This window comes from Narcine bancroftii, chromosome 3, assembly GCF_036971445.1.
Source record: "Narcine bancroftii isolate sNarBan1 chromosome 3, sNarBan1.hap1, whole genome shotgun sequence".
NCBI classification, from domain to species: domain Eukaryota; kingdom Metazoa; phylum Chordata; class Chondrichthyes; order Torpediniformes; family Narcinidae; genus Narcine; species Narcine bancroftii.
The window spans coordinates 175,663,321-175,674,381 of NC_091471.1; positions in this window are offsets into that span (position 1 = coordinate 175,663,321).

The following is an 11,061-nucleotide window of genomic DNA, read 5'->3' on the forward strand; positions in this document are numbered from 1 at the left end:
TCAACCATATTCAGTATAACAGGCAGGGATTAGATGGCCACTGATCCTTGTAAGAGGCCGATCACTAATTTAATTATTTCATTGAGGCTGTGTGCCTAATAATATTTTCTTTGGTTCAGCATTTTTACAACTAGCAAATGGATCAAAATTACTGCATACAAGTAAATACCAACCAGCAGCCCATAGATTTTAAATAACATGAAAAGAGAGGATGTCATTCACTCTTTTGCACCAATCTCTTGTGTTTCTTCCCACATGTCTGTCAACTCTTCTCACCTATATCTAATTCTACTTATCACCTACACTCAAAGGCAACTTACCGTGGTCAATTAACCTGCCGACCCAGAGGGATAATGTGCAAACTCTACATAGACAGCACCAAGAAGAACCTGGTAACTGGACCTGTGAGGCAACAGCTCTACAAGCTGCCCTGCAAGGCAAGAGCCTTGAAGTAAGAATGTTTTTCTTGTACTCCATATTACCTCTTTATTCTCCATAACAACCATTGAGTATTCATCCATTCCCTCCTGTCGCTTCCTCCTAGCTATTCCATAATTTATCCACAGCCTGCCTTTGATCTCCTACTTGAAATTCCAGCAATCTCTTCCCCTTTGTTCCTCCAACCCTTAGTTTCTCTAGAATTGCTTGCAAACTTCTCCAAAGTTTTCCTGAATATTCTAGGAACTGCTATCAATGTTCTGCAATCCAAACTACTAAACTCTTCAGCTCTCTCACCTGATCTCTTCCAGTGATCCTTGATCTCTGTCATGTGGTAGTGTTGTAACTGGACTTGCCTGCCAGCCATCTCTCAATCCAGCTGAATGCAGCTTGCAACAGATTTAAAAACTGCTCAGTTGTTTGATCTGCCATGTCTTCTTCACTCTGTTACCATCCGGAAAAAGGTACAGGAGCCTAAAGACGAGCACTCATCAGCACAAGGACAGCTTCTTTCCCACTGCCATCAGATTCCTGAATAATCAATGAACCATAGACACGGCCTTACTTTTTGTGCTCTATTATTTTTATTTTTTTTATAGTAATGCTGAAAGATGGTTAGAATATGAATGTTTGCACCAAGATGCTGCCACAAAATACCACATTTCATGACTTTTTCATGACAATAAATTCTGATTCTGTTGTTAAATATGGCAGGGCTTTGATTGCTTCTCTACCCTTCATTCATTATGCACATCCCTCTCCCTTCCCAATTCTCCACTCCATAAAGTTGGGCCAGGGTACAATGAACTCAGTCCTAAATGAATATCTGTTCTCAAAAGCTAAACTATGGTATCCTAAGTGTTGACCTGGAGAATAAAGCAGGCAGGAGTCCTCATGAGAGTCTACCTTCACTCCTCTGTCGCCAAGCCCTTGATTCTGCAGCTTTCATGCACATTAATCAAATTAAAGTATTAAAAATGATTTGTCACTGGGAGGTCCTTTGTGTTAACAGGCAGAGCAAAGTTGCTCACAAAATGATCTCCCAATCTGCATCCAGTCTCCTCATTAAAATAGATGACAAACAGCAGTAGACCAGCTCATATCCCTATGGCAAACCACTGGTCACAGGCCTCCAGTTAGAATATACCAGTACCACTACAACACTCTTACTCCCTCTTGCCAATTTTGAATCCAATTACTTTTTTCAGCATGGATTCCATATGATCTAAATCTTTTGGAGCAATCTATTATGTGGGACCTTGTGATAAAGACCATACAGACAATGTCCACTGCCCTGTCCTCAACAATGCTTTTGGTGAACTCTTCCAAAAGCACTAACAAATTTATAAGCCATTATTTCCCATGTGCAAAGCCATGTTACTTTCTCTAATCCTCTCCAAACTTGGTAGACAACAGGCTCATGGCTTGTCCTTTCAGGCTTTCTTAAATAAAGATATATGTTCCAACTGAAGAAAGGAATGAACAAATTTAAATTTCACAATATTTAAAGGAGAAAAATAATTTATATTTCTAGGAATATAGATTGAAGGACATCTCTTTAAATTCATTTAAGCGATGAGGGAGATTTTTGGTAAGGCAAATAGTAGTGCTGAGCCACCTCCTGAACTTGCCATCTGTAAGGGAACTCCCTTAATTTTATACTATTGGCAATTTCAGTTTTCGATCCATCTGTAATGAAAAAATGGCAATATATTTCAGATTTATTGTCAGATTACATACATGACATCACATGCAGCCCTGAGATTCCTTTTTCTGCGGGCGAGGCAGAATTTCCACTTATTGGTAATGCAAAAAAGAACGATACACAGCTTATATATGTAATCAAATAAAGAAATATGAATAGATGACAAATTTAAGTAAACTGACTGTGCAATACGGAGAGAATTTTTAAAAATTAATAATGTGCACAAGTAAGAGACCTTAAATGAGTCCCTGATTGAGTTTGTCGTTGAGGAGTCTGATGGTGAAGGGGTAGCAGCTGTTCCTGAACCTGGTGGTGCAAGTCCTGTGGCATCTATACCTCTTTCCTTTTTTTGAATATTTTATCTAAATTTTTAAAGCCAAACATAAATATTTTATCTAAATATTTAAAGGCAATCAACAAAAAAAAGAAAAAATTGAATACAGAGTAAAAATAATGATCTATAATTCATGATGGCTATGAACCTCCACCCTCCCAAGAAAGTTAATAAAAAAAGTCCCAAAGAAAAATAAAGAGAAGGAGAAAGAGAGAAATGAAAAGGAAAGGAAAGGAAAGAGAGAAAAAAGAGAGAGAAATAGGGATTGTCGGGGATCCATCATCTACCCCATAAATGTCATATTTTCAAGATTTACCTGGATCTCGAGGGGACGTTAGTGAAGATCTCATGGGTGAAATGGGGCACAATTAAAGATATGCTCCTAGATTTTGTAGATATGGCTGCCAAATTTTTAAGAACTTGTCATACATATTTCTTAAGTTATAGGTAATCTTCTCAAGGGGAACACAGCTATGCATTTCTGCATTCCCACAGGCTATACCTAGATGTGAATCAGACTTTCAAGTAACTGCTATACATCCTCTGCCCACTGCCAATGCAATCTTGACAAATATTGTTTGATGTTGGGACAACTTCATTTTAGATCTTACATCGGCAATATTTCCCAGTAAGAATAGTTCTATGGAAATTGAATTCCTGTAATTTGCTCTAAGAGTTTCCCCAGATCTACCCAAAAGGGTCTTACCTTTGAAAACATGCCCAAGTTGAATATAAAAAAGTTCCTATCTCTTCACTGCACCAAAAGCATTAATCCAAAATGTCTGATTTTAATTTATTTAATTTTTGCTGTGGAAAACTAGTGGAACTAAATTAACATGTCAGAAAATTTCTTTGGAAAAGTAAGATGACAAGTCACCATAGAAAAATTAACATGGAAATATGAGCTGGAACGTTACAACTCCCAAACTTAAAAAATTATTATTGGGCAGCCCAGGCTAAGTTTCCTACCTCCCTATTTGAGGGAGAAGATAAGTCATTATAAGTAAAAAATAGAATTCTATAAAGTGGGAGAGAAGATAGCAGAGGATTTTATATATGAATGGGACTCAAAATTAATATCTGATGAGAAATAAGCCCCTTGTTAAAACATATAATTAATATTTGGAGCAAAATAAATGACCAGATGGGGACTAAATGGGTGGGGGGGAGGGGGGGAGACTATCTCCAAAAACACCCCTGACTCAGAATAGACTTATACCCTTAACAATGGGTAGCAAGATTTTAGATACCTAATCCTGAAAAGGGATCAGGTTCATCGAGGTTCATCTTCTTTCTTCTTTCTTTGGCTTGGCTTCGCGGACGAAGATTTATGGAGGGGGTAAAAAGTCCACGTCAGCTGCAGGCTCGTTTGTGGCTGACCAGTCCGATGCGGGACAGGCAGACACGATTGCAGCGGTTGCAAGGGAAAATTGGTTGGTTGGGGTTGGGTGTTGGGTTTTTCCTCCTTTGCCTTTTGTCAGTGAGGTGGGCTCTGCGGTCTTCTTCAAAGGAGGCTGCTGCCCGCCAAACTGTGAGGCGCCAAGATGCACGGTTTGAGGCGATATCAGCCCACTGGCGGTGGTCAATGTGGCAGGCACCAAGAGATTTCTTTAGGCAGTCCTTGTACCTTTTCTTTGGTGCACCTCTGTCACGGTGGCCAGTGGAGAGCTCGCCATATAATACGATCTTGGGAAGGCGATGGTCCTCCATTCTGGAGACGTGACCCATCCAGCGCAGCTGGATCTTCAGCAGCGTGGACTCGATGCTGTCGACCTCTGCCATCTCGAGTACCTCGACGTTAGGGGTGTGAGCGCTCCAATGGATGTTGAGGATGGAGCGGAGACAACGCTGGTGGAAGCGTTCTAGGAGCCGTAGGTGGTGCCGGTAGAGGACCCATGATTCGGAGCCGAACAGGAGTGTGGGTATGACAACAGCTCTGTATACACTTATCTTTGTGAGGTTTTTCAGTTGGTTGTTTTTCCAGACTCTTTTGTGTAGTCTTCCAAAGGCGCTATTTGCCTTGGCGAGTCTGTTGTCTATCTCATTGTCGATCCTTGCATCTGATGAAATGGTGCAGCCGAGATAGGTAAACTGGTTGACCGTTTTGAGTTTTGTGTGCCCGATGGAGATGTGGGGGGGCTGGTAGTCATGGTGGGGAGCTGGCTGATGGAGGACCTCAGTTTTCTTCAGGCTGACTTCCAGGCCAAACATTTTGGCAGTTTCCGCAAAGCAGGACGTCAAGCGCTGAAGAGCTGGCTCTGAATGGGCAACTAAAGCGGCATCATCTGCAAAGAGTAGTTCACGGACAAGTTTCTCTTGTGTCTTGGTGTGAGCTTGCAGGCGCCTCAGATTGAAGAGACTGCCATCCGTGCGGTACCGGATGTAAACAGCGTCTTCATTGTTGGGGTCTTTCATGGCTTGGTTCAGCATCATGCTGAAGAAGATTGAAAAGAGGGTTGGTGCGAGAACACAGCCTTGCTTCACGCCATTGTTAATGGAGAAGGGTTCAGAGAGCTCATTGCTGTATCTGACCCGACCTTGGATTATTATGAGCAGTGGTAACTTATGTCATTTGAACAATTGGATTAAAAAAAAATATGGTATTGCTAATAATACAATATCTGTTATTTTCAGTTAAGAAGATACTTAATGGATAAACTTGACCCGACAATGACTCTGTCAAGTGTAATGATGTGGAAACTCTGATTCGAAAGGGAAACACAATGGAATTTACTTCAGTGATGTATTTATTATTTCAAATGGGAACACCTAAACAGGGGGTACATAGACATAGATGGGAATCAGATTTAAATATAAGTATTGGTGATCAAAACTGGTCCAATTTATGCTGGGACCGTATGACAAACACAATAAATGTAAGATACAGATTGGTGCAATATAATTTGTTGCACTTTACCGCTTTCCTGATAGCATCAGCAAGAACAGAGCATGTGCTGGATGGTGTGGATCCTGATGATTGCTGCTGCTCACCGATGGTAGCATTTCCTGTCTGTGTTCTCGATGGTGGGAAGGGGTTTGCCTGTGATGATTTGGAGTGTGTCCACAACTTTTGCAGGCCTTTACACTTAGGAGTATTGGTGTCCCCATGCCAGACCACGATGCAGCTGGTCAGCACATTTTCCACCACACATCTGTAGAAATTTGCCAGGGTTTCTGTGGTCATAACCAAACCTCTACAAACTCCTGAGGAAGTAGAAGTGCTGACATGCTATCTTCATGTTGCCCTTAGTGGACTGGGGCCAGGAAAGATCATCCAAGATAATGGCTCCCCAAGAACTTAAATTTGCTCACACTCTCCATGACTTATCCCCAAATGATCACTGGATCATACACCTCTGATGTTCCCTTCCTGAACTCAACAATCAGCGAGGTTGCTGTTGTTAAATCATTCAGCCAAATTTTAAGTCTCCCTCCTGTACGCTGACACATGGCCCATTTTCATACAACTTTGGTATCAGCAGCGAATTTGTAAATGGTGCTGTTGTCGAAATGTAAGGAAAGGGTAGGAGGGGTGGGGGAGAAGCATGGTCCCAAAGACTAGAGGTAATAGATAGAGAAGGGAGGGAGGGCACAGCAGCAAGCAGGGGGAAGAGGAATGGCTAGGTGAAATGAGAGGGAAGGAGGTGGAGAGCTGAGGGAAAGAAGACAGGAAAAGGGAAGGAAGGGAGAATGGAGAGCAGGTTAACAGAAAACTGAGATTGATGCGAGTGTCCAGATGGAAAGTCAGGTGTTGTTCCTCCAATTTATAGGTGGTCTTAGTAGGGCAGTATATGAGGCCCTGGACATACATATGAGTATGTGAGTGGGATGCAGAACTGAAATGATTGGCCACTGGGAGGCCCTATCACTAGTGCGGACAGAGCAAAGGTGTTCAGCGAAGTGGGGTAGGGTGTTAAGTGGGGTGTTAAGTCCCAGGTTTTGGAGTTTGCTGCTCAATTTTGAGGGGATGATGGTGTTAAATGCCAACTGGATTCGATAAAAAGCATCCTTATGTATACATCTTTCCTGTCCTGTTGTTACAGGGCTTTGAGTAGAGCCAGTGGGATGGCATCCACCATAGACCTGTAGCTACGGTAGGTGAAATGGAACAGATCCATATCGCTGCTCGGACAGGAGCTGATATGCTTCAAAATATTTTAAAAGAATTAAATTTAGACATCCGAACAGTAACAGGTCATTTCAGCCTACAAGTCCGTGCTCCCAAATTTACACCCAATTAACCTACATTCCTGATACACTTCAAATGGTGGGAGGAAACCAGAGACCCCAGGGAAAATCCATGCAAACACTGGGAAAATGTACAACTCCTTACAGACAGTGCGGGATTTGAACCCCTGTCCCAATCACTGGCACTGTAAAGGCGTTGCACTAACTGCTACGCCAACCATGCCACCCCAGCCTTTCAAAACACTTCATCATTGTTGGTAGTCATTTAGGCAGGTTACCATACCCTTCTTGGACACCAATAAGATTGAGGCCAGTTTGAAACAGGTGGGTACCAGGCCCTGCTGGAGTGAGATTATGAAGATATCCATGAATATATTGGAAAGTTGGCCAGCACAGATTTTTAATACTTGACTGGGTACTCCATCTGGACCGAATGATTTCCTCGGATCCACTCTCCTGAAGGCAGCCCGCACATCTTCCTCGGACAGGGGAGGATCATCAGGGGCCATGGGGGTGGTTCTTCCTTGACAGAACCCAATCTCTGATCTGTCTTCATATTTATTTGTTTGGTTGATTTACATTTCTGGTCAATTCCATCCTAAAGTGACGATTCCAGAACAAATCATATAGATGAATGTTGACAATGGGTACCAGGGCTCTCCTTTGTTGACAGTGGTTATTGGGTGTGAATATTTAGAACATAGAACACTGCAGCATAGTACAGGCCTTTCGGTCTTCGATGTTGTGCCAACCCATATATTCTATAAAAAACGTACTAAACCCACCCTTACCCCATAACCCTCTATTTTTCTTTCATCCATGTGCCTGTCTAAGAGTTTCTTAAATGCCCCTAATTTTTCAGCCTCCACCATCATCCCTGGCAACACATTCCAGGCACCCAGAATTCCCTGATGTTTCCTCTGAACTTCCCTCCCTTCATTCGTACATATGTCCTCTGGTGTTTGCTATTCCTGCCCTGGAAAACTGATGCTGGATGTCCATCATATCTATTCCTCTCATAATCTTGTAGACCATTATCAAGTCTCCTCTCATCCTTCTAAGCTCCAAAGAGAAAAGTCCCAGTTCTACTAAACTTGCCTCATAAGACTTGTTTTCCAATCCAGGCAACATCCTGGTAAATCTCCTCTGCAGCCTCTCCATAGCTTCCTATCCTTCCGTCTCTTCATCCAGGTGATTTATAAAATCACAGAGCAGGGATCCCAGAACAGATCCTTGTGGCACTCCACTAGTCACAGACTTCCAGACGAAATACTTTCCTTCCACTACGACTCTCTGCTTTCATCCTGCAAACCAATTTTGTATCAGCACAGACAAGGTTTCACTGATCCCATGCCTCATGACTTTCTGCATGAGTCTCTCATGGGGGAACCTTGTCAAATACCTTGCTAAAATCCATGTAGACCACATCTACAGCCTACCCTCATCAATTTCTTTTGTTATCTCCTCAAAAAAACTCATTTAAGTTTGTGAGACACAACCTTCCATTCATAAAGCCATGTTGACTATCCTTGAGTAAACTGTACTTCTCCAAATACTCATAGATCCCATTCTTAAGAATCCTCTCCCATAATTTTCACACAATTGACACAAGACTCACCGGTCTATTATTCCTAGGATTCTCCCTATTACCTTTTTTAAACATTCTCCAAACCTGTGGCACCTCCCCTGCAGCCAAAGAGGACTCAAAGATCATAGTTAATACCCCAGCTCTCTCTGCTCTCACTTCCAACAGCAGCCTGGGGTATATCGTGTCCAGCCCCGGGGACATCAATCTTGGTGTTGTTAAGAAGATCCAACACTTCCTGTTCCTTAATCTTCACATTATCCAGCACACTGGCCAGTTATATTTTGACCTCATCCTGATCAAGGGGCTTTTCTCGTGTGAATTCTGACACAAGGTATTTATTTAAGATTTCACCAACCTCCTCCACCTCCAGGCACATGCTGTCTCCTTTATCCTTTAGCGGTCCCACCTTTATTCTTGTCATACTTATGTTCTTCGCATATCCATAGAACGCCTTGGGATTCTCCTTAATCCTAAATGCCAAGGCCTACTCATGCCCCCTTTGAGCTCTCCTAAGTCCTTTCTTAAGCTCCTTCATGGCTATTATATATTTCTGATGACCCCATCCTGTTTCCTGCTTCCTATATCTAACATATGATTCCTTCTTCCTCTTGACTTGTTGCCTCACCTGTTTCATCAGCCACGGTTCCCTTTTCCTATCATCTTTTCCTTGTCCCAATGGGACAAACCTATCCTGAACCCAGCACAAGTGGTCCCAAAACTTCCTCTAAATTACTTCTGTGCTTTCACTCTTGAAAATCTGTTTCCAATTTATTCTCGCTAGTTCCTGCATCATCCCTTCATAATTAGCCTTTTCCCAGTTGAGCACTTTCCCATCTTGTCTGTTTTTATCGTTTTGCATAACTATGCTGAAGCTACTTGCTACTTATTAGCCTCTGCCTCAATAGACCTTTTCAAGCTGTCGTGTAAATTGCCCATTTAGCGTCCCACTCACACGACAGCTTGAAAGGGTCTGACTCAGTCAGCGTGGTCCTAAACCAACTGGGTCCCTGACGTACCTCAGAGGTAGTCAGGGAACTCAGTTAAACTTAACTAGGTTGCGTCCACCGGCGACTTGAACAGGAAAATGGCTGAACCAGTTATTTCTGTTATGTCAGCACTTGCACATTGGCGTAACAGGGAAACCCTTGCCTGAAGTGTCTGTCGTGATTGGGGGGAGAGAGGAGCACTGCTGTTGGGTCTGGGGTTGGGGGAGGGAGGTCGCTGCCACGGGATATGGGGTTGGGAGAGGTGAGGTCGCTGCTCCCGGGGTTGGTGAGAGAGGTCGTTGCTGTGGGGGGAAGAGAGGTTGCTGCCATGAGGGGGGGAGATTGGGGGGCCGCAAAATGCTGCTGCTGTGTATGCCACTCCAGGACGTTGCTGAGATGGGGAGGGGGGATGCGATTGACAGGATGGGTGTCGATTGACGGGGTGGGTGGCGACTGACAGGGGAAAGGCGACTGATTGGGGGGATGGTGTTTGACAGTGGGTGGTGACTAACGGGAGGGGGCGACTGACGGGGACGGCGACTGTCAGCCAGTGGTGGGTGGGGGGAGACTTTACCAATAGTTCTCATGAGTCCATGATGTGTCACTTACCGCGTCATCGGGGGTCGATTTAATGTGTCAATCCCCCTGCGGTTTAAAAGGTACTTCCAGCACCTTTGCCCCAGTAATTGCACCTGGGTCCCAGGAGGGCTACCCAGATGCTGCAGTTTAAAAGAGACTAGTATTGGCTAGGCCTTGTTTCATGTAGCAACCTGTACTTTCTGCTCAAGTCAAGACAAACAAATTTGTTGGAATAGGGCTGAAAATAGTCCTTTCTTATTAGCATATTCAATCCTTGTTCTGGGCTGATGTGCAGGTTTAGTTCAGCAACATGACAGAGCCAACAAGACACTGAATGTTTTCATCCTGGGATCTTGTCTCCTTTTGTCATTTCAGTGTATTTTCAGATTAGGCCAAAGGAACTGGTGTTATAAACTTTTAAAATAGATGGCGATTTCACAGTCCAGGAGAAGTCAATCTCCGGAGTATCGTTACTCCATGACCAGAGGCATTGTTTACAGCTCCTTTCTCCTGCTGATACTTTGTAATTAGGCCTTATCACCATGGTTACCTACATATACTGTTGTCTTCTTTGTTGCAATTGTCATAGTTCCCAGTTGAGGCAGCATAATTAAAGCAAAAGATGCTCAGGTCAACAAGAGCCACCTCTGACCAATTGCTGATCATGAAATCTATTCAAAAGCACAGTGAGACAGTGAGTCCTTTTGGCATATAAACTAGTCACTGGGTGCTCTTGCAACTTTTCCTAGTTTTCCTGCTCTCTGATTGTGCCCCCCCCCCCCACCTCTTCCTCTCACTTATAGAAACATAGAAAATAGGTGCAGGAGTAGGCCATTTGGCCCTTCAAGCCTACACCAACCTTCATTTTGATCATGGCTGATTGTCTACTCAAAACCCAGAACCTGGCTTCTCCCCATACCCCCTGATCCCCTTAGCCACAAGGGCCAAATCTAACTTCCTCTTAAAAGTATTTTGTACAGAGAACGCCAAAAGGGTTAGTTGGTCTTGCATGCCCACATTTGCTACTCAAATAAAATGAGGAAGAATATACAAAACAGCTAAAGAACAATTCATTGAAAACAATTTGATGTAAAACAGATAAATCATATCCAATTGCAGACTTTCGTGTTTCACTTTGATCTAAAACAAAGACATACAAATATAAATCAAAAGGATCATAGGTTCACAGATGCCAGTTTTCTTTACACGGCTTGTTGAAATTTGAATATGTAGATTTTGGATG